Genomic DNA, 25,018 nt, shown 5'->3' on the forward strand with positions numbered 1-25,018 from the left:
AGTGCCTCAAAAGTAATACTCAAAAGTATAGTGCACATATTGGAATAACTAAGTTTAATACTTAAAGTAATGTATTCACAAACAAAAAATTAAGTTAAACAAATAATGAAAACGCATGTATTTTTTAATTTGTTTAATTTTTTTTTTTATTGCAAGTGATTTCAATCTCTACTTTCACTAGCCAAACTCTAACTTGTAACATTAAGTCAAAATTCATTTATTTCAAGTCGGCAAGTAGTTTCAAAAGTCCTTAACTTTTGAAACGTCAGGTTGATAAATGATAAATGTTAAATAAGGTTAAAGATGACAATACGAATTCCAAAAAAAATGCCATTGATTAAAAAACTTTAAAAACCATCAGATAATTTCATAATCAAGCTCAAGTCTATTTAAAAAGAAACATTCTTTATTTTATCTCCCAGACTGGCTCACCGAACTTTGATCGTTAAATTCAGATTTTTTGTAAAAGATAAAAAAAAAGTTAAAAAGAGAAAACTCGTATAATGGAAAGAAAGTTGTACGAAGATCGGAGTCTTCAACCTTTCGGAGATCAGTCAATAACAGTAGCCCCAACGAACATAAACATGTCAAGTGACCCCTTTACAAAAAGCCCCATAAATTTGCCCAATATTTGCCCAAATCTATCAACTACCAGTGTTTACCTTCGTGATTTATGATCCGGACAGTTAGTTGCTTGCCTTTACATGATACGATAACGACACGACTCAGATTCGGGAACAGTGCGATATCTTCGTTTCAATTTCTACTTATTACTTGTACTTATTGTTAATTCTACTTATTATTGTGAAACAAAATGATACTTCTGTAGTTCCTTAAAAAACTTTGTTTTTTTATTTTTTTTATTCTTTACAAGTTAGCCCTTGACTACAATCTCACCTGATGGTAAGTGATGATGTAATCTAAGATGGAAGCGGGCTAACTTGTTAGGAGGAGGATGAAAATCCACACTCCTTTCGGTTTCTACACGACATCGTACCGGAACGCTAAATCACTTGGCGGTACGTCTTTGTCGGTAGGGTGGTAACTAGCCACGGCCGAAGCCTCCCACCAGCTAGACCTGGACCAATTAAGAAAACCTCAATCGGCCCAGCCGGGGATCGAACCCAGGACCTCCGTCATTAAATCCACCACGCATACCACTGCGCCACGGAGGCCGTCAAATTTCACCTTTCTTTGATTACAAATTAAATAATAATATATAACATATATCTAGTATACACTATTTCTCAAACCACGTTTCTTCGCCTCACCCCACAGAATGATATAGTTTTTACCCCTTCTTTCACCACTCACGTCACTGGCGTAAAGGAGGAACAAACATAAACACTTACACACAAACATTCGCCTTTCTAATAATTATGTGTGTGATAAAAACGGTATTTCTTTTAGTTTTATTAGTTAGAATGTTTGTTATCACAAATCGGGAATCAAACTCCGAACCCCACGTTCCGAAGTCTGTATTATTATAGCCGTCAAAAACATGCTTTTAGCGAGCTTTTAGCGAGTAAATAAGTCGTTAAAAGCCACCATCCACCAAGTTGGTGGATGCGTTTGCTAAATATTTATTACTGTCATAAAATCTATACTTTGTTGATTTACGCTGGCCGGCTGGTTTTTCTATAATATCAATAGAACGACAGGCTGTAGTGGTCAGATCTTCCACATTTTATACAAGCTAAAAGTTACCATACATAAATATGAAGCGTGATGGGTTCGGAAGGTAACAGCCCCCCTAGCCAATTGGCACGTCGATTCTCTTTCTAGGATCGCTAACGCTTCGAAAACTAGAAAGATGGGAATGATAGATCGTGATCACGTGACCTGTCGATAGCAAATATCATTCTTATACATCTTTCTAGTTTTCGAAGCGTTAGCGATCGTAGAAAAAGAATCGACATGCTACTTGGCTAGGGGGGCTGTTATCAAAGGTTTATCTCAATAGTTTTCAACAGTAGATATACAGGATGTTCCGTAATTAATGGATAAAACGCAAATGATAGATTACCAATACCGAATTATTTAAAATTATTTTGGTTGGTTTTGAAAATATCCACAGGGTGGTTTTCAAGTTTTATTTATTTTTTTGGATTTTTAAAAATTTTCTATCTTGAATCAGTGTTTTCAATGCTGTAGCTGCTGTAATTAAGATTTTAAGGATCTGATTTTTGTCAAACATTACGGATTTAAGTATCAATATAGAATATTATATATTACTAGTGGACCCGGTCAAGCTTCGCTTTGACTTATGTGCACTTCTTCCCTATCCCTACTCTACACTACTCTACCCCTACCATACCCTACCCCTTGACTCTTAAACGTTTGTATGGGAAATATAAAAGGGTTGTTTTTATGGTTTTCCCGGCAATTCAAATTTTTCTCACCTTTTAAACCTTCCCTATACCTCCATGAACATTTGAAGACCAAGATAAGATAAATCCGTTCAGTTTTAGCGAGACTAACGAACAGCAATTCATTTTTATATATATAGATGATAGTATTTTTATAAATAATGTTTAATTTGTTTTGTAGAAGAAACTTTGAGAGCAATAATTATTTTACTTTCATTAAGATGATAAAATAAAAATTTATGTAACTGAAGTGTGCGCATCCTTTTAAAAACTTGTATACTTATTGAGGTTTGTAAATTGGTATAAAACTTGTGTATAGTTATTTGTAGTTATAAAATTGCTGGTAAAAATATATGGGAGCTACTTATTTGAAATAACAAAGTTATTGGATAGAAGCAGGCGTTACTTTGCGGAAGTTCATCATGATTATATAACAAAGTTATTGGTTAAAATGTATGGAAGGTGATGAATGTTCAATATAAGAAAAAAATTTAAAGTGTGCATTTAAAAGAGTGCAAAGAGTGTACATTGCAACTTTTTCTACAAAATGTATAATACAATATCTGTCTCAGTTCCTAAAGTCGTTATACAGTCATTTGTAATAACTTGTTATTAATAAAACCTAAATAAAAAAAATGGAATTATAAAAAATTTAGCTACAAGCCAAATTTTAAAAGTAGTCTATGAGAAAAAAAATTATATGGTAGGAGCATGATTTAACAATCGTTTATCTTTTATTCAATGAGGGAAGTCTAGCCATGGCAGACCATAATATCAACAGTGTGTTTTTATACGCGCGTTTTATCGTCCGTAAGTAGTAAACAATGGTTTTTACTGTAACGGTAATTTCACTTCCCTACCTACTAGTTTTACGGCCAGTTAGTGGAAGATAAAAAAAAACAAACAAGGTGAAAATTTGCTGTACTGGGGCATTAAAACAGTTGTTATTTTTTTCAGGTGTATATTTTCAGCTGAAGTATGTGGAACCCACACCCTCCGATTCCGAAGGGTATGGGTTCGAATCCGGTCTGAGGCAATGCACCTCCAACTTTTCAGTGTGTGCATTTTACGATATTAAAACTTATTTCGTGGTTGTTCATTATGAATGTTATTTAAACGGGTACATACCACGATAAAACAAAAAACCAAACACGAGGGTAGATCGATTCTGCTCCTAACAGCTGACTTCACTTCTCATCTCGCAACTTCAGTCCCGTCGTGACCACGATCCATGCAACTGGGTCGAAATATCGACAATAAAAATCTCGTCGTCTTATCGTGGTATGTACCCGTTTAAATAACATTCATAAATATCACGTGTCTCAAACTGTGAAGGAAAAGCATCGTGAGGAAACCTGCATACCAGATAATTTTCTTGATTCTCTGCGTGTGTGAAGTCTGCCTACAATCTAGTGTGTCTAATCCGCATTGGGCCAGCGTGGTGGACTATTGACCCAATTCGGATTGGCAGACTTCACACACGCAGAGAATTATGAAAATTCTCAGGTACGCAGGTTTCCTCACGATGTTTTCCTTCACCGTTTGAGACACGTGATATTTAATTTCTTATAAAAGGATATAGAACACACAAACAACGACTTCAGTTTTGTTTTTTGAAGACTAAAATTATTTTACAAACAAACCCTACCATAACATACCGTAGTGAAATAATTACTTACTCAACTATTCATGAGACCAAGATCCTAGACATTATAAAACAATTTTTTTTTTGTTCATAATAGACTTGCGCTTGACTACAATCATGCCTGGTGGAAAGCAATGATGAGGTCTAGGTTGGAGCGCGCTTGCCTAGAAAATGCCTATTCACTCTTGTCTTGAAGGTGCACAAATCATAAGCGTTAGGAAACACAGAAGCTAGAAGGGCATTCCACATCTTCGCTGTTCTTATTAGAAACGTCGATGCGAAACGTTTTGTGCGAGTCGACTGGACATCGACAACAAAAGGATGCCAATTTGCACGGTGTCTCGCTGTTCTGTGGTAGAATGGGGATGGAGGGACTAGATGAAAAAGATTCCGTGAGCACTCTCCGAAATATATTATACTAACCTAAATATATGTATATGAAAAAGTTGTTTATGCTGTCGGTACGTAGTTATTAAAGGACCGGAACCCCGCAGATGTGTGGTTAGGTGGCCGGGGAAACAAAACAATCATCGACACTGTTACAGTAACCACCGAAACTAAAGGGATGTTAGTTTGGAGGCCATTAGATCAGCTTCCACTTTCACACAGGAAATAAAACTGTAAGAAATTGTAATTGTTATCAATTGTAAATTAAATACTGTATGACTTTTTCAAAAGAGCAACTGTTGAGTTTCTTGCCGGTATCTTCTCAGCAGAACCTGCCTTCCGAACCGGTGGTAGAATCTTTACAAATAGTCAACTGACGTGTCAAAAGTGCTTGTAAACTGAGCCTACTTGAAATAAATGATTTTTGATTTCATTTGATTTGATTTAGTAAATTATTAAATGGTTGCATAGTAGGGGTTTTTTATAACTAGAGTGCATTTTTATAATATACACGAGTGTTTTAAGCAGGTTTGTTTTTATTCTTTACAAGTTAGCCCTTGACTACAATCTCAGCTGATGGTAAGTGATGATGCATCTAAGATGGAAGCTGACTAACTTATTATAAATTGAATGAAAATCTACAACTCTTTAGTTTTCTACACGACATCGTATCGGAACGCTAAATCGTTTGGCGGTATGTCTTTGCCGATATATGGTGTTAACTAACAACGGCCGAAGCCTACCACCGGCCAAACGTGGACCATTTAAGATAACCTCAATCGTCCCAGTCGGAGATCGAACACAAGACCTACGTCTTGTAAATCAACTGCGCATACCACTGCGCCACGGTGGCCGTCAAAAATATGCACTGTATTATTGTTTTTAGTTAATTGTTTATAATTTTTTCAATTTTTACGAGCAGGCCTTAAATTTTTTCAAAAACTACATTCAATTCTGAATCGAATGAGATGGACAAAAAATGTTGTACTACAGAGCACATGTTAACCAGGCTATAGATTCAAATTCAAACAGACTATCAGAAATAGGCGGGTTGTTATTTTTTTAATGCACTTCTACAATATGGGTATCGAATGAAAGGGCTTGCTAAGAATAATTCGAAAAATAAATTAACGGTGGACTTCCTAAATTGATACAATTGAATTGGAATCCGATGTATAAAAATTTAAGGAGATCTATGCTTAAAGGCAAGACATAAATACCGGTGTCATGAATTTTATATATAAACTTTATAGTTTTAAATTCTAAATGGTAAATGTAAATTGTTAATAAAGCTCTTCAATATTATCATAACCCTCCTTTTAGGCTTCGTCATAATCGGAAAAAATGCAAATTACATAATTCACTTTTTGAAATGTGCTAACAAAATCCCAAACGGACTTTCCTAAATAGAAGGGACTGAAATATAATATAGAACAGACTGAAAAATAAACACTCTGTATATTAGATTGTGACATAAACAATGTATACTGCAATTTAGGTACTCTCCCAGTTGACTTTATTCGTGCACCAGCGGGGATTCGCCCTTAACTAGGACAATGTACCGTTAACAAAAAAAAATTAAATACGCTTACCTAATAAATAAAAATACTGTAAGAAAATCACTGTATAATCTCCCGCCATAAAGAAAATACTGTTCACTTAAACTTTATGATTTATCTCCTATGTTCTGGGTTTTTTGATTATTTTTTTAAATGTATATATACATTATTGCATAAAAAAATTACAAAGAAAATAATAAATAACATACTAAACAAGCATGTTCAAAGGCAGTCATATTGCTTTACAATATCTGACACACAACCAAAAACCAAAATATTATTTTGTAATAAATCAATAATTATAATAAGCTCTGTTACAAAGACCGCTAACCCGGGGCCTTAATCATGAGCTTATTCAAACAATGCCACATAAACCAAACAATTCAATTTTATGGGTGAATATTCCCGTATATGAGATGCGGGATATTCTCTGTTTTGTTCCGAACGATGATTGCCAATAGTCATTAGGCCGTTTGCGCATACCCGCATATTGTAGATATATCGATGAAGCAAGCATTCGTAGTTTAAATCAGCATTTAGAAAGTGCTCAAATGCTAAGGCATAATGACCAAGCTCTAGGTTATTTTTTATTGGCCTGACCCGAACCTGTAACTTTATTAAACTTGTACGGCATTATTTATAAACATGGAATTTAAACTTCAAATATCTTCAAAGTAAAGTAAATTTTAAATAGTACCCAGTGATTAGGTCCACTTAACTTTAGAAAACTCTTAGAGGTTTAAATCTTAATCCATATTTATGAATATGGATTAAGATATATATAAATGATGAGATAAAGATATAAATGATGAGATGAGCTTCCAACGTAATATTTTTTAAAAGATGGTTTTCTCATCAGAACCTGCCTTCCGCACCGATGGCAGTTTCAAAAGTGCTTATACAATATGGGTATCAAATGAGAGGGCTTGCTTCCAATATGGCGTCATCAACCCATATTCGGCTCACTGCTGAGCTCGAGTCTCCTCTCAGAATGAGAGGGGTTAGGCCAATAGTCCACCACGCTGGCCCAATGCGTATTGGCAGACTTCACACACGCAGAGAATTAAGATAATTCTCTGGTATGCAGGTTTCCTCACGATGTTTTCCTTCACCGGTTGAGACACGTGATATTTAATTTCTTAAAATGCACACAACTGAAAAGTTGGAGGTGCATGCCCCAGACCAGATTCGAACCCACACCCTCCGGAATCGGAGGCACAGGTCATATCCACTGGGCTATCACGATATGCCAATATGGCGGACTTCCTTAATTGGAACTGTCAACCAACTTATCAAAATTGGAGGAGATCTATGCTAAAAACCGAAACATAAAAACCAGAGTCATGAATTTATTATTTTATAGTATTTAAGTTCAAAATGTAAACTGTGAAAGCCTATAAAGCTGAAGAGATGTTTGTTTGAACACGCTAAACTCAGAAACTACTGATCCGATTTAAAAAATTCTTTCAGTGTTAGATTGCCCATTTATTGAGAAAGACTATAAGCTTTAAATTATCCCCCTATTCCTACTGAAACGGAAGCCACGCGGGTAAAACCGCGCGGCGTCAGTTAGTTATTATCATAATCCTCTCTTTTGGCTTCATCGTAGTCTGAAAAAAAAAACAAATTACGAAGTCCACTTTTTGAAGTGGGCTAACACGCTGTTAATGTTAATACTTCCAGCGGCGCGGGTGTCGTAAAGCCAGTTCCGCCACAATAAAACTCAATTTGAGCTGCATCAGCCATCCCCGGAGGAATCCCAGCTTAATTACATTTAAATCTAATCCAGATTCTTTCACAGCCGCACTGAGTTTCACTTTGCGCGTAGAATAGTTTTAATTAAATACTTATGCGCTGAAGTCATTGAGTTACTATGTATTAGATAAGACACCACTCATCACTCATCACTGCTGTGTTCCGACTGCGGCAAAATCGCTGCATTTCCATTGGAGTCTTGCTAACTTACTTTTTGCGGGAACCGTGTAAAGCTAGATTCAGAGGACAATGTCTTAGGCTTATTTATTAAAACGTAAGTATATACTGTGTTATTTTGTAGTTTTAACACCGTGTGAACAGTAACGTACAACGTATATGCCATTTTTATTAATTAAGTAAATACTGTAAATAATGTGCAGAAGAATGTCATGTGAATCTAGCTTAAACGCCACATAATTTATGACGTTCACGTTTAGTCGCAAGAATATATAATACTAGAGGACGACTTCTTCCGCGTGGAATTCAGTTTTTCACAAATCCCTCGAGAACCATGGATTTTTCCGGGATGAAAAGTGGCCTATGTGTTAATCCAGAGTAAAATCTATTTCCATTCCAAATTTCAGCCAAATCCCTTCTGTAACCGCAGCATAAAAGACGAACAAACATACTTACACACTTACACACAAACTTTCGCCTTTATAATATTAGTGTAATGTATAATCGGGTAAAAACTGTTTGTCGCCTTCTTGCGATTGACTAGATTAGATTGGTCAAAGCGAAGCTTAACTGGGTTTGCTAGTATTTTAAAACATATTTTAATAGTAAAAGTATTTTTAACGCTGTAGCAATGAATACTTCCATCCGCCTATCCCGCAGTTATTATCATCTGATTTTTGCTAGGAATAGCTTCTCTAGTACGGAGTGTATAGTAACTCAATGGCCGTGTACGGTCATACCGCTGTAATGTTCTGTGGGTTGTTGTACATTTTGTGTTTATGAGACCATGAATCTACCTACATTCTAGGGTCTGTCGCATCTAATTATTATGATAACGGACCTTTATCTGTACGTGAAAACTAGTGAAACTTGATATAGCGTGCTCTAAGAACAGTAGTTCCCTATTGTGACATCTAACCTGGCTATGGAATCAACTTTAATGAAATAAAGAAAACGAGAGCTTTGTATGAAACTCTATACCTACTTTGAAGTTAGAAGTGTCAGGTTTTTCTACGAGAATAAAGTCATAGACGTCAATAGCACAGTAGATATTATACTGTGTCAATAGATTAGTACCTATCTTCACTAATATTATAAAGCTGAAGAGTTTGTTTGTTTGATTGAACGAGCTAATCTCAGGAACTACTGGCCCGATTTAAAAATTCTTTCTGTGTTAGATAGCCCATTTATCGAGGAAGCTATATATTATCCCTGTATTCTTACGGGAACGGGAACCACGCGGGTAAAACCGCGCGGCGTCAGCTAGTATTGTATGTAGTATTAACCGGTAATTGGTTTGTATACCTCTCTGAACGAAAGTTACATATTTGTTCCTTTTGCCGCCTGGCTCATTTTTTGCGCAAAGGATCAGCCTGGCTATCCAACGCTGAAATGCAGCCAGTACTCTTACCACCATTCCACGTGGGTATGATTTGTATAGTTATTAGGATAACTTACCTTAAGTGTCCTATTATATCGACGGCCTCCCTGGCGCAGTGGTATGCGCAGTGGACTTACAAGACGGAAGTCCTGTTTTCGATCCCCGGCTGGACCGATTGAGGTTTTCTTAATTGGTCCAGGTCTGGCTTTGGCCGTGGCTAGCTACCACCCTACCGACAAAGACGTACCGCCAAGCGATTTAGCGTTCGGGTACATAGTCGTGTTAAAACCGAATGGGGTGTGGATTTTCATCCTCCCCCTAACAAGTTAGCCCGCTTCCATCTTAGATTGCATCATCACTTAGGTACCATCAGGTCAGATTGTAGTCAAGGGCTAACTTGTAAAAGAATAAAAAAAAGATTAATAATAATCAATTAAAGTAATTGTTATTGTGTATATATTTCACATCAACACTTCAAAAAGAAGTAACAATTGATGGGTAGTTACACAATCTTTTGTGACCTTATTGACCTCTACGGTACCCTACACCATTAACTGCAGTACCACTAACAAGGCTCGTAAAATTATACAAATCCCTACGTTTGATGGACGCAGTAAACGTAAAATTTGGAGAAGGCTCCACTGTATGGCTCTTTGTTTATTAGTAAGGGTCCGTTTTATTTATTCCCTTGTCGGTTTATAAACCACGAGGCTTTAACCCTGATCATTGTTATTTTTTGAACTTAAGCTTTAGAAAGCCTTAACTAATATTCTTTTCGACCATTGAGAAGCAATTGTAGGAAATCATTGTTACTTCAAGACGAAGGGTTTTAAAAATCTTAAAAATGTTTGGATTTATTTGAAATTTTTTTTTAAGTTTTAATGCCTATCAGTCATAGTTTTTTGAATTATTCCCAAAGGAGTGGTAGAAAAGAAAAGTATTGTGTTATGGTTTCATGTTATGTATTGAGCAAATTCCGCAATTGGAGTAAATAAAATTATAAAAATCTGTCATATACAAAATTACGGTTACAAAATAGGGGACGAATACTTTACGAACTATTCTCATCAGAATAGTTAGTAAAAATTAAATGTTTTGTATGTTTGGTTGTTATCAAAATAGTTCGTATAAAAATATTTTTTTTTTTTTTTAAATTGCAAAAAAATACTTATATATAATTTAGGGAACAACCTAAAGTAAAAACTAATTGTCCTATTGCGTTAAGTGTTAATGAAGAATTAAACGTACCTACATAAAAAAAAAGATTCCGACGAATTGATAACCTCCTTTTTTTTAAGTCGGTTAAAAAAAATCGGTCAAGCAGTTTCGAAAGAGACTATGACCACAGTTTTTTAAAAACTATAGAAATGTTTTTTTTTCGCACTTTTCCCTGACATTTCTATAGTGTTTAAAGTTCTATGGCATACAGTAAACTGAACAAACATAAGAACGCACTTAGGCCACAACATACTCGTAACACGCGCCCGAGCCAGATCAATATTACGATTATTTCATTGTTTTTCAATGTGGGCTGATCTTACGTTTATTGGGTTTAGGGGAAAAACATTATGGCGTGGAAAGAGGTTAAGAATCTTATTTATTTGTTTCAATAAAATTGTTGTGTACCTACCTGCACTTTTTCATCATTTTAACAGACTCAGAAGTGATTACAAAAATAAGAAAACTAATGTCGAACAAAGGTTATGATTCACAACATTTGTCAGGACAAATTAATTAACTAATCAAACTGTAACCAAAATAAGACCCTAGAATGGCACAGAATGACCTTGAGTGAAGTCACGCACTTGTGAACGTTGTGTGTAGGGTTAAAGGCGCCTTTGAATGTTAACAAACACTCCCCTTTTCCACTCAAGTCACTCTCCCCGCGTATCCCAAGTAACAATCATTCATCGTTATTGAAATCCACATGCGGCTCACTGTTGAGCACCAGTCTCCTCTCAGAATGAGAGGGCTAACAGTCGAATGCGGAATGGGCACATAGCGAAACAAGAAAATTCTCAGGTATGCAGGTTTCCTCACGACGTTTTTCCTTCACCGTTGGAGACATGTGATATTGAATTTCTAAAAATTTGTAATATTCGTAATATTATTCCACATTCAGTTTACTGCTGAGCACGAGTCTCCTCTCAGAATGAGAGTGGTTAGGCCAACAGTCCACCACGCTGGCCAAATGCGAATCGGCAGACTTCACACACGTACAGAATTAAGAAAATTCTCTTATATGCAGGTTTCCTCACGAGGTTTTTTTTCACCGTTTGAGACACTTGATATTTAATTTCGTGTAATGCACTTAAATGAAAAGTTGGAACCCACGCCCTCCGGAATCGAAGCCAGATATCATATGGGCTGAGCTGTACTGGGCTATCACAAGTTATGTACCATATTTCTCTCAGTGGGTACGATAAATATATTACCTCTCTTTTTTTTTTTAATTTAAACAATTGTGAGTGTTATTCATATTAATTGATTATGAAACACGACTAAAACTCACGTGATATTACGTCGGAGTATGCCCGACTAGTTTCGAACCCATACGGGTACCCTTAGTCATGAGCTGGTTCTTGCATCGCGGCACGATCCAAACTGCGAAGCGGCTGCGCGACGCGCTGCTGCACGCATTGCGCGCGCGGAGAGGGGTTGAGTGGTGGGGAGTGAAGGTTCCGTTACACTCTCCGACGGTTCATTAATGTCATCTTCATTAGACTCGTCTTCTTGTAAGCAAACCGAACTAATGCTATCTTGTTCCAAGTTTGTTGTATGTGACAATGAAAGAAATAGCGGTTTCCACGCTGTGGGCAGCAACCATCCATGATCCCGATTAAAGTCGGGCATACTCCGACGTAATATCACGTGAGTTTTAGCCGTGTTTCATAATCAATTAATATTACCTCTCAGTACATGATTCTAGAAGCGATCGGCCACTCTGCCAGCCATTGGCACCGTTGCCAAGCCATCAATCAAAGCGTTGCCACCTTGTAAATGTACCTTCTCGTCGTTATTTAAAGACCAAATACCAATTAGTTCTAATTACAATTTTTTTAACATGTATGTATGTGAAGTTGACATTTTTTAACTAATTAAATTTAATTTATTAGAAGATCAGCATGCGTGGAGCATTATTTTATTTATTTTTTTGTGTTTTCGAATAACTGTTTTCGACGTTATTTGGGAGTTGAACCCAAATCTTTCCAGTCATAAAGTATCTCAATGAAATGGGTGTTTAAGGTTAAATAATGCCATATTAAAAACGTCTTCTCAAAATGTTACGAGTATATAGAAGGGGAATGCTCTTCCCCCTATGCTATGATAAAAAATGGGCCTTTACGTTTAGCGTAAATATTTAAATATTTATTACTGTAAACCATAACAGTGTGATTCTGGTATTTGATTCTCATTGGCGAACTTTTCACCTATAGCAAGTATTATTCAAATTTGAACGTTACGTTTAGCGTTACGAGAGCCGTGATAGCCCAGTGGATATGCACTCTGCCTCCGATTCCGGAGGGTGTGGGTTTGAATCCGGTCCGGGGCGTGCACCTCCAACTTTTCAATTGTGTGCATTTTAAGAAATTAAATAGCACGTCTCCTGCATACCAGAGAGTTTTCTTCTGCCAATCCACATTGGGCCAGCATGGTGGACTATTGGCCTAACTCCTCGCAGAATGAGTGACTAGAGCTCAGCAGTGAGCCGAATATGGGTTGATAACGACGAACGTTACGTTTAGAGGATGCCAAAATTAAAATATGACTAACAATAAAGTTGACATGAAAACGAATCAAATCAGCCGATGGACGTCCACTGCAGGACAAACGCCTTTTATAGGGACTTTCCATACATCACGATCCTGAGCCGCCTGCATCCAGCGAATCGCTGCGACTCGCTTGGTGTCAGTCCACATGATGGGGGGGTCGACCAACACTGCGTTTTCTAGTGCGGGATCGCCATTCCAGCACCTTGTGATCACAACGTCCATCAGCTGTTCGAACTATGCGCCTCTTATGTGCGTTCTTTAATTCACGAATATACAAGTAATTTAGATGCCCGCCCTATATATAGTTCCAATCATATTTTAGCAGACTCAAAAGTAATTACAAAAATGAGAAAATTAATGTCGATCAAAGGTTATGATTCACAACATTTGTCAGGACAACTTAATTAACAAATCACACTGTAACCAAAATAAGACCCTAGAATGGCAGAGAATGACCTTGAGTGAAGTCACGCACTTGTCAACGTTGTGTGTAGGGTTAAAGGTACCTTTGACTGTACAAACACTCCCTTTTTCCACTCAAGTCACTCTCCCCGCTTATCCCAAGTAACCCATAAAGAATTACACAACAAGAGATGTGGACGGCTCGTACACCACGAGCACACTGAAGGCGTCCGTACCGCAAGTCGTTGCAACGCGGCGATAACACATATTGCAGTACCTTTGTACAATAAAAGGGGTATTTTTGACGTTTTGTGTATATGAGGCCTGTGTCATCACACTGTTAGCGTTTCATTTGCATAGCGACAACACGAGCCAGTGTTTGGCAACGTTGCCAATGAGTTGCACTGCAATGAACAATAGTTGGCAATTTGTTTGTCAAACAATTTGCATTGTTCATTGTTTTGAAACTTTAAGATTTAATTAAGTAATAGCCTAAAACGCCGATATTTCTATGATTGCCAACTCGAGTCGAAAAAAGTTATTCCGATATCGCTGTATTAAAAATATGTTGGACTTTGGGGTCCCAAAGTACAGGAATGGCGACCCCACACTAGAAAGCGCAGTGCTAGTCGACCCCCCACCAGGTGAACTGACGACATCAAGCGAGTCGCAAGGATTCGCTGGATGCAGGTGGCTCAGTATCGTGATGTTTGGAAGTCCCTACAAAAGGCCTATGTCCTGCAGTGGACGTCCATCGGCTGATATGATGATGATGATGATGATGATGATGATGATGATGATGATGATGATGATCATGTATTAAAAAAACTTGTACACATGCTGATATCCTCTATTTATAGAAAATTTGCCTACTGCTATTATTTCTTTACTGACAATTTTAACCAGAAACTCATCGCCACAGCACACACGACGGTCCCCATGGCGCAGTATGCGCAGTGGATTTACAAGATGGAGGTCCTGGGTTCCCCAGCTGAGCCGGTTGAGGTTTTCTTAAATGGTCCAGGTCTGCTGGTGGGAGACTTCAGGCCGATGCGAAGTCGTGTGGAAATCGGAAGGGATGTGGATTTTTATCTTTCCCCTAACAAGTTAGCCCGCTCCCATATTCGATTTTATCATCACTTACAAACAGGTGAGGAAGGGTTAACTTGTGAAAAACAAAAAAAGACACATTCAAAACCAATTCTAAAGGCTATAGAATCGTTTCGCCCTAATTATAGGCCATATCAGAGCCGTGATACCTCAGTGGATATGACCTCTGTCTTCGACTCCGGAGGGTATGGGTTCGAATCCGGTCCGGGGCATACACCTCCAACTTTTCAGTTGTATGCATTTTAAGAAATAAAATATCATGTGTCTCAAACGGTGAAGGAAAAACATCCTGAGGAAACCTACATATCTTATCAGCCGATAGACGTCCACTGCTGGACATAGGCCTCTTGCATTGCACCTAGGAAACCTACATACCAGAGAATTTTCTCAATTCTCTGCGTGTTGAAGTCTGCCAATCCTCATTGGGCCAGCGTGGTGGACTATTGACCTAACCCCTCTCATTCTGAGAGGAGACTCGAGCTTTGCAGTGAGCCTAATATGGATTGATAATGATGAACCATATCAGTAACATTCCCTGCGTGTAAATGAGGTCTTTGTGTAAATGAGGCTTGTCGTTTGTATCACAATTCACACTGTGACGACGCTTCATTTGCATCGCGATAACGCGAGCCAGTGTTTGGCATCACGGTCCATGAATTCCTACTACCATTAATATTATTTGACATGCCCTGTCAATCGATGGAAAGAAAAGGAATTTTTCCTCCTCGGGCCAAAAAACTGAATTCTAGGGCGTGAAATGGATATAATTATGTAGTGCTGTACACTACTTTAACGATCCTACTAATCCTACTTATATTATAAACGTGAAAGTTTGTATGGATGTATGTTTGTTTGGATGTTTGTTACTCTTTAACGCCGCTACTACAGAAGCGATTTCGCTGAAATTTGGAATGGAATACTTTTTATCCCATGGCTCCACGGACAAACAAAACAGAATTACACGCGGACGAAGTCACAGACATCCGCTAGTAATAAATAAATATAAATAGGTATGTATATTTACACGATACCTACATACATTACTATCTAGCCTAGCCCCAAAGTTAGCGCACATAAATCCTGTGTTATGTTTGTAAGTAAATTTGTGGGGTCGCCACCCTTGTCCCGTGGTCGCCATCTTGAAAATAAGGGTTGAAATTGAAATGGTTTTTACAATATATCTCGTAAACTATTTATCTGATAAAAAAAAATTGGTAATATTTTTTTAGCGAATTAAATTCTCTACAACTTTGGTTCAGTAACTTTTTGTCGTAGAACAATAAATAAAAAAGTTATAAGCAATTTCAATACTCTACGTACATATATTATACGTGTGTACTAATAATGTGTCATCAATTTATCACATATTTATACTGACCCCCCTACACAGCAAAAAAATAAAATTGCGTCCTCTAAAAAACGCAAGGTAAGGCTTAAAAAATGTGACATTTCAATTTTTTTTTTATTCTTTACAAGTTAGCCCTTGACTACACCTGATGGTAAGTGATGATGGAGTCTAAGATGGAAGCGGGCTAACATGTTACGAGGAGGATGAATATCCACACCCCTTTCGGTTTCTACACGACATCGTACCGGAACGCTAAATCGCTTGGCGGTACGTTTTTGTCGGTAGGGTGGTAACTAGCCACGGCCGAAGTCTCCCACCAGCCAGACCTGGACCAAATAAGAAAACCTCAATCGGCCCAGCCGGGGATCGAACCTAGGACCTCCGTCTTGCAAATCCACCGTGCATACCACTGCGCCACGGAAGCCGTCAAACCGGCCGTCAATGGACTAAACATCGCAGGGCGCAGATAGTACTTCTATAATGTATGAACACATCCTGGCCCTGGAAAACATTTTCCTGAATTCGAAAAATAGAGTAATATTAACAAGAAATTAACTTTTACATACAGTCCGTACGTTGTACATACTAATTCACGGGCCAAAGCTAGCGAGCTCTAAATCTGTACTCAACCGCGGTTGACCCTTAATAAAAGTTTAATCTCAAAATAACAAGTAATTATTAACTGACAACGGCATGCCAAGTCGCGTACATCTGCTCCCTGTGACGTTCATTATATTTCTCTTCTAGCACCATTGATATACTACAGAAATTTCCTAGATATATTCTTGGTCTAAGATTCGGCATTAGAAATATATGTTGATGTTTCTCTCGATACTTATATCTACAGACACAGTGCGTCACAGACAAGTAGAGTGGCAGACACCCACATATTCACACTTCCCAGCAGAGCTAGAAAAACTTAAAGTGATTTTCATGAAAGAAGTCCCCCAGACGCGGTACTAATGTCTTAATGGAACTCATTGTCGTTTGTGTAAGGTGCTTTCCATTTTAGTTCAGGTTTCATGTAAAGGACTACATACATGAACCGCACAGACAAAATATTCTTTCCGCAAATACTGACCAGGCGCGGCTCGTGTCTGTCAACGTCTGCGTCTCGCGTTACGATAGATATAAATACGTTAATAAACACTGTATAGAAGAATTTTATTTTGTCTGCCACGGCACGTGTCTGGCACGCTAAATGTCTGTATATATAAACGGACCTTTTGTCGTTTCATGAGTCGCGGATTCAAATGCATAACGTTCAAAAATTTCAAGACATACAGTTAAGAAAATAGATTGTCCTCTCGCACAGATATCTCCCTATTAAAGCCATTTCAAAGCAAATTCTAAGAATAGTAGAAATAGTACAAGATCCGGCATAAGAAATACTTACCCTCATCTGTTATTTATTGGTAACTAGCGGACGCCCGCGACTTCGCGTGAAACTCGATGTAAACTTTCAACTACCCCTACCCTCGAATTCGAACCTACGCTCTCTGAATCGAAGGCAGAGGTTATATCCACTGGGCTACCACGTCTCTCAATAGCCTCAATAGCTCAACGGTAAAGCAATCGGACTCAACACCGAGGGGTGGTGGTTCGATCCCCGCCCCATTGGACATTGTCGTACCCACTCCTAATACAGTAACTCCCGATTAGTAACTAGAATACTAGGGGAATGAGAACATTGGTCATATTTTAAAAGATATGGAAAAAATATATTTCGAAAAAACAACATCACCTACAGCCTTTCTTAATAAGTACTGTTTACCAACAAACAATTTGAAAATGAGGGTATAAATCACTAATCATTTAACATCTAATAATAATTATAATTAACTAATTCTAAATTAATGAAAATTTTGATTAATAAGTTTAGAACAATTAGATATCGTCGTTATCAACCCCTATTCGGCTCACTGCTGAGCTCGAGTCTCCTCTCAGTATGAGAGGGGTTAGGCCAATTGTCCACCACGCTGGCCCAATGCGGATTGACAGACTGCACACACGCAGAAAATTAAGAAAATTCTCTGGTGTGCAGGTTTCCTCACGATGTTTTCCTTCACCGTAATTAGATATGTTTAATATATTTTATATAACATTTTATAAATAAAACATACATAATTTAAAATAAATAAGTAATGAAATGACAAGCGTTTTCTACCTTCATTTCTAATTTCTTTGTTGGTAAACAGTACTCGTCAAGAAAGGCTCCAGTTCTAGTATACACATGTAAAGATTTATAAATTATTTATTGTACTAGTGTATCTTTGGTTATGTACATCGGTGTTCCTAGCTCCATTACACTTCCTCGTAACTAATAATGTTGTCTGTCCGTCTGTCAAGTGCTTGAAATCGCGCACGGAATTTATCTTTTTTCCACAAAACATAATTTATTTACGTATAAATAGTTTTTGTTTTAAGTGCTATTCTGTGGTGTAGTTTACCTAATGAAACCGTGCCAATTAACGTTTTTTGACGTAGTTTTCCTTAATTTTTATATATTTTATTAGCGGATACTATTAATTCAAGCTTACAATAGTGGAATTAGTAGAAACTTTATTTAAATTTTCTGTTTAGCTTTTTTTTGTAAAAATAGCAGACGCCCCGCAGTTTCAATTACGTAAACCCCGTTTCCGAATGTTCCATGAAAATTAATATGGGTATAAAATATAGCCTATTATTCTCGCTGGTGATGTAGCTTTCCATTAGCAGACTTCACACACGCAGATAATTAAGGAAATTTTCTGGTATGCAAGTTTCCTCACAATGTTTTTCCTTCACCGTTTGAGACACGCGATTTTTAATTTCTTAAAATGCATACATCTGAAAAGTAGCAGGTGCATCCCCCGAACCGGTTTCGAACCCACACCCTCCGGAATCGGAGGCAGAGGTCATATCCACTGGGCTATCACGGCTATATAAAATATAGAATTTAAACTATCGTGTGTGTTATTCATATTAATTGATTATGAAACACGGCTAAAACTCACGTGATATTAGGTCGGAGTATTCCCGACTAATTTCGAACCCATACGGGGCCCTTAGTCATGACCTAATATCACGTGTTTGAGTTTTAGCCGTGTTTCATAATCAATAATAATAAAATATACTTGGATAATATAATATTATTGTTGCAAGGCTTTACCAGAGAGGTCAGATAGATAAATTGATTCCGTATCTAGTAATGTAAATACACTATACAGTTATCAGTATGCCGTCCTATATTTAAATGCTTCGATACGCTTTTATGTTTTATGCGTACGGAAGAATTACGGGCATTGACGTCAGACATGTTAGACCGATAGCCTGCGGTAGCTAGATGCACCTCTTAGGAATTAAAAAAGAAAATAAAAAAAGAAAAGGATGACTAAAAGTCAAACTATGCTCCTACCATAAGTAAGGTAGTCAATGACAGCGTTTGGCTTTAGACCGAATGGATTTGGAAATTAATGGGATTCAAGGCACTAGATACTAAATTTGTCTAAGATGACGCAATGCCATGATATATTCTACAAGATATCATGAGGAATAATGTATTCAGTCGATAGAATATATAGAGCTTGTTGGCAACCCTTTGCAAGACCTTTGTAGTTATCTTTACAAAATCTTTTAACGATGTTTTTCGAAGAGTTGCCGCGAAGCGAAGTGCTAAAGAAAATATTAAAAAAATACGCTTTATCTTAGACGATGTGCCCTTGAAACCTGCTATTTTCTAAAGCCACCACAGTCCAAACTCTATAATTATCTACTGTACTTACTCGTGTCTAGTAGGAGCATAGACTAACAAACTTTCCAAATTCATAAAATGAGGTATGTCTGACTGTTGCAAGCTCTCGGTCCATGTGGGTTAATGGTTACTGTAAATTGCTTTTTATCACTCCACGAATAACCCCATAGACAGTTACACATGTCATGGTAATTGTGACAATTGTCATGATGACCCCATGGCACCAGACAATGGAATTTTTATATCCATAAATAGAACGCGATTTTTAACTGTCATCATTAACAGCCGATGTAGGTTCACTGCTGTACATAGGCCTTTTGTAGGGACTTCCAAACATCACGATCCTGAGCCATCTGCATCCAGCGAATCCCTGCGACTCGCTTGATGTCGTCAGTCCACCTGGTGAGGGGTCGCTCACTCAGTTCAGGCGTCTTTGAGTAATCGGTGAACATACAACACAAACAACATACAACAAAAAAGCAACCATTTCGATGTAGAATTTCATAAATTCTTGTATCACATTATATTTCATGTTTTATGCAACAATTTTTTTAAACATAACTGAAGCAATTTTAGAACTTTTCTACAAACTTTCAACCTATAAAATAGGTTGTAATTTCTTCTGTTTAAAGATCCAATTTTTATATATTTTACTCAGAGATAAATTGAAATCGATTCAGTAAAAAGGTAACAGACAGTCATACTTACACATTTATTATATCAGTATGAATAGGTAAACAAAATGAAGTTTGCAAAAACAAGTTACTTTTTTGCTATCACAAATTCACAACAAAGAGACGAAAATATAAGAAAAACCGTTTCGGTTGTTTTCATGTCAAGTGGAACGAAACTATGTATGACTACTTGACCTCTACGTATTATTAGGCACCTGTCACAGTTCAGAGCTAAGCGAGAAAGATGAGTATTCAGCTCATATTACAAAATCAATAAACACTTTATTTGGACAAATGCCTGCCTTTTTGCTGTATTATATTTATGTGTATAGCTGCTTAGTTATTTTGATTCATGTGACAAAAAGTGTTTTAATAATTCACCTTAATCCCTCCATCTAGAGATATAATCGACGTTTCCTGACAAACATCCTATCGGAGCGTCATAATCGACCATTCTTAGACTCAGACTAATTAGATAAAGACCTGCCTCGCAAGACATTATTTTTCTGTCAAAGTATATGATCAACGATCTTATGCGATTATAAACACTGTCTCTATATTATCGATGTTTCATAGTTTACAATCTTGTCCGTCGGTTAAAAACCTCCGTAAAAATACCTTTTGGTGTATAAAACGAACAAAAACTGCTAGTTTAGTATAAGATATGTATGAAGTCTAAGCTCGTTTTCCTTAGAAAATGGCAGAAAATTTTGTTCGTCAATTTGGGTGCGATACTAGTCCTTATGTATTTAGTCTGAGTTCTTAGAACTTCTCATACGCACCGCAAAAATCTGGAATACTCTTCCAGCTTCCGTTCTCCCTACTACACACAATGTATCTATTTTTGGTCAAGCGTGATTGTAGATTAGACACTAAAACATCGTGAACCCTGCATACCAGAGAATTTTCTTAATTCTCTGCGTGCGTGAAGTCTGTAAATCTTCATTAGGCCAGCGTGGTGGACTATTGGTCTAACCCCTCTCATTCTGAAAGGAGACTCGAGCTCAAGTTGTTAAATAATATAATTTTATAAGCAACACGACGCTTCAAATCTAGCTTTACATCGCTCAGCTTCAATAAACACTTTAATTGGACAACCAGCCTTATGCTGTATAATAGCTGCTTAGTTATTTTGATTCATGCGACAAAAAGTGTTTTAAGAGCGCAATAATTCACGTTAATCCCTCCATCTCGAGATATAATCGACGTTTCCTGACAAACATCCTGTCAGAGCGTCATAACGGGCCGTTTTTGACTACTTTGCGCGGAAAATAAATGTTTTCCAGCAAAACTTATAGTTAACACAGCATTTGATTACTATCTTGTATGAATGACAAATGTTAGGATATTAATCACTAGCCGACGCCCGGCGGTTTCACCCGCGTAGTTCCTGTTACCGTGCGAATATGAGGTAGAATATAGCCTATGACATTGACAAATAATGTGGTTTTCTAGTGGTAGAAGAACTTTCAAAATCGGTTCAGTAAATCCAGATCATCATCATCATCATTATCAACCTTTATTCGGCTCACTTCTGAGCTCAAGTCTCCTCTCAGAATGACACGTGATATTTAATTACTTAAAATGCACACAACTCCAACAACACAACCTCCGGAATCTGAGGCAGAAGTCATATCCACTGGGCTATCACATATAAATCCAGATACCAAACCACAAACTTAATAGCTCAAAGGTAAGAGCGGTCGGACTCATCACCGAGGGGTGGTGGTTCGATCCCCGCCCCGTTGGGGAATTCGAGGGGTTCCGTCTTTCCTGAATCATTGGTCAATATTGGTCATATTTAAAAATATATGGCAAATATTGTTAAAAAAAACCTTTACCTTTTTATAATATTAGTATAGATAAGTATCATAGATAGTCATCAAACAATTTTTAATGGCTTACTTCAAAATTCAAAAATTCAAAATTCATCTATTTCAAGTAGGCTCAGTTTACAAGCACTTTTGATACGTAAATAAAGATCAGGGCCAGGCCCTTTTATTTATAGAATAGAATCATAAATTTCAATAGGTTATTATAAAAATGAAGTGTTATTACAACTTTTCATTTGTTATAGAATATAATTTTTGTTTCCATAGCAGTGTTATCCGAGCAGCTTTTTGTTTAATACAATCAACAGTGCGAAAATAGGCAAAGTAAACAAGTAGATGTTTCTATGTCAGTTAATGAAACAAACACAACTGGAATGAGCTGTGAGCTCTTTCTACAAGTGATAATGGAATCAAATTAAATTTTGTATTTGTTACTTTTATATTGACGGTTTTTTTTTATACTGTACTTCTTTTTAAGAAATAATACAGTAAGAAACTTAAGCGATCTTGTCCACGTTATTATTCATCAAGAAAATACAAAGATTGAGCCCCCCCCCCCCCTCCAGCCTTATCTCCGAAACTACCTACTGAATCTAGAAAGAATGCGAAGTTAACTCGCACTTTTCCTTATAAAACAAGAATAAATCAAATCAAATCAAAATTCATTTGTTTCAAATAGACTTATTTTACAAGCTCTTTCAAAACGTCAGGTAAGATAATGGTGATGATAATTAATTAAATTTAAGATAATGGTGATAATAATTATTCGAAAACTTAAAATTAAAGTTACGAGGGTTCCAAATGCGCCTTGGTCCGAGAAGAGCCCACAACAAACTCAGCCAGGTTTATCCTTTTTTAGTTAATCACCATTTAACAATAGGTATATAAGTAACCTGTCATGTAATACATTTCAATATAATAATATATTCTGCTATGTATTATAAACATTATCGTTGACGAAACACTAATGTTGTATACAATACGGATACTGAAGCGATTTCAAATTTGGAATGGAAATATTATAATAATAATAATATAGTTTATTTTACTCTGGATGAAAGTAGCCTATGTGTTAACATAGGCTAATTTGATCCCGGAAAAATCCATGGTTCCCGCGGGATTTCAGGAAAACTAATTCCAAGCAGACGAAATCTCGGGCGTCCTCTAATATTGACTATTCCCTATTCCTGTATTTCATCGTAAACACTGTGCTATACAACCATATTCGACAATACATTCAATTGGAACCTAAGACCTTTCGGGTTTAAGTCTAGAAGTAACCGTAGAACTATTAGGGTTCTAAATCTATACTCTATACTAATATACATATAAAGCTGAAGAGTTTATTTCTTTGTTTGATTGAACGCGCTAATCTCAGGAACTACTGGTCCGATTTGAAAAATTCTTACAATGTTAGATAGCCCATTTATCGAGGAAGGCTATATATTATAAATTATCCCCGTTTTCCTACGGGAACGGTAACTACGCGAGTAAAACCGCGCAGCGTCAACTAGCTAGTGGTAGGTATGATTTTGCACGGCACTCTCATTAGAAACGTTGGATTCGCAGTCCGCTGTCTCCCAATCCTTACTGTGACAACTTGGCAGTCGTCCAACCCTTTGATGTCGTACACTAATCTAGCCAAATATTAAACTGCCAATGCCGTTTCGCAGAAGACAACTTTCGTGCGTCTATTATGTTTGTATTAATCAATTTGCAAGGAGACTTCATCATTTTGTCAAATTCTATTCACTAATAGTAGTAATACAACCGTCAGATGTTAGGTTTCAGAACTGGGCTTCGTTTCCATTGTTTTAACAGCAACGTTAAATTCAACGCGATTTAAAGTTTCGCAGTCACGGTTTTTATTAAAATTAAAATCATACATAAAATCGATCTGACAGATTAATTTTCTTAAATTGTTACTTGATTGTCGTAGAACTACATGACAGTACTACGTTTCATATTGAATATTAATGGGTACTTCATTGATCTACAATTGAGACTTGGCCTGTGATAGCCACAATTTTGTCATTATCCCACGACTTGTGGCTTTGGGTTGGGTTGTGTAGGTGTAGCTGACACCGCGCAGTTTCACCCACGTGGTTCCCGCCCCCGTAGGAATACGAGGATAATATATAGCTTATAACCTTCCTCTATAAATGGGCTATCTGACAATGAAAGAATTTTTCAAATCGGACCAGTAGTTCCTGATATTAGCGCGTTCAACCAAACAAACAAACGGTTCAGCTTTATAATATTAGTATAGAGTATAGATAATAGAAACCTATAGGTTGCATATAGCCTGACGAGAAATATAAAAATATTTTTCAAGATTTTATTTTACGACTTTCTTGACATTTTTAATGTTCATACTCATGCTAAGTTACAGCTTTCTAGTGGTAATAGTGTCTATGTTAAGCCGCGGACAGACAGACGGACATAACGAAACAATAAGGATTCTTTGTTGACTACGGAACCCTAAAAATGAGGTCTCATTAATACCGGACGGGTAAACAGTATTACCCGTCCGTGCTAAGTAAGCTAGTATATTAATATATTTCTTTATTTCGGTTGACATAATTATATACTCATTGCTAATTATTTTAGTAAGCCATGATGATAGATAACACACTGTATAGTATACTGTGCTATAGACGGGACACATTTTACAGGTAAATCATCTAACACACTCGTAGTAAGACAATCCCAAGTCCCATAACTTCGTTTTAAACACACTGTACACTTAGTCAAACGTTGAGCTACTAACAAAATAATAAATAAATAAATAAAATAAATAAATAAAAATAAAAATTATTTATTAATCACACAGTAACAAATTTCTAATACAATAAAAGAGTAGATCCCTGGCT

At 36.9% G+C, this 25,018-nt stretch overlaps 1 protein-coding gene across 2 annotated transcripts in view; it reads right to left on the minus strand.

Moving 5' to 3' along the window:
* Positions 1–25,018, minus strand: part of LOC112052611 (thyrotropin-releasing hormone receptor) — a 119,080-nt gene that overhangs the window by 58,863 nt on the left and 35,199 nt on the right. The window lies entirely within an intron of this gene.

Source organism: Bicyclus anynana, chromosome 24 (assembly GCF_947172395.1).
Source record: "Bicyclus anynana chromosome 24, ilBicAnyn1.1, whole genome shotgun sequence".
NCBI lineage: Eukaryota > Metazoa > Arthropoda > Insecta > Lepidoptera > Nymphalidae > Bicyclus > Bicyclus anynana.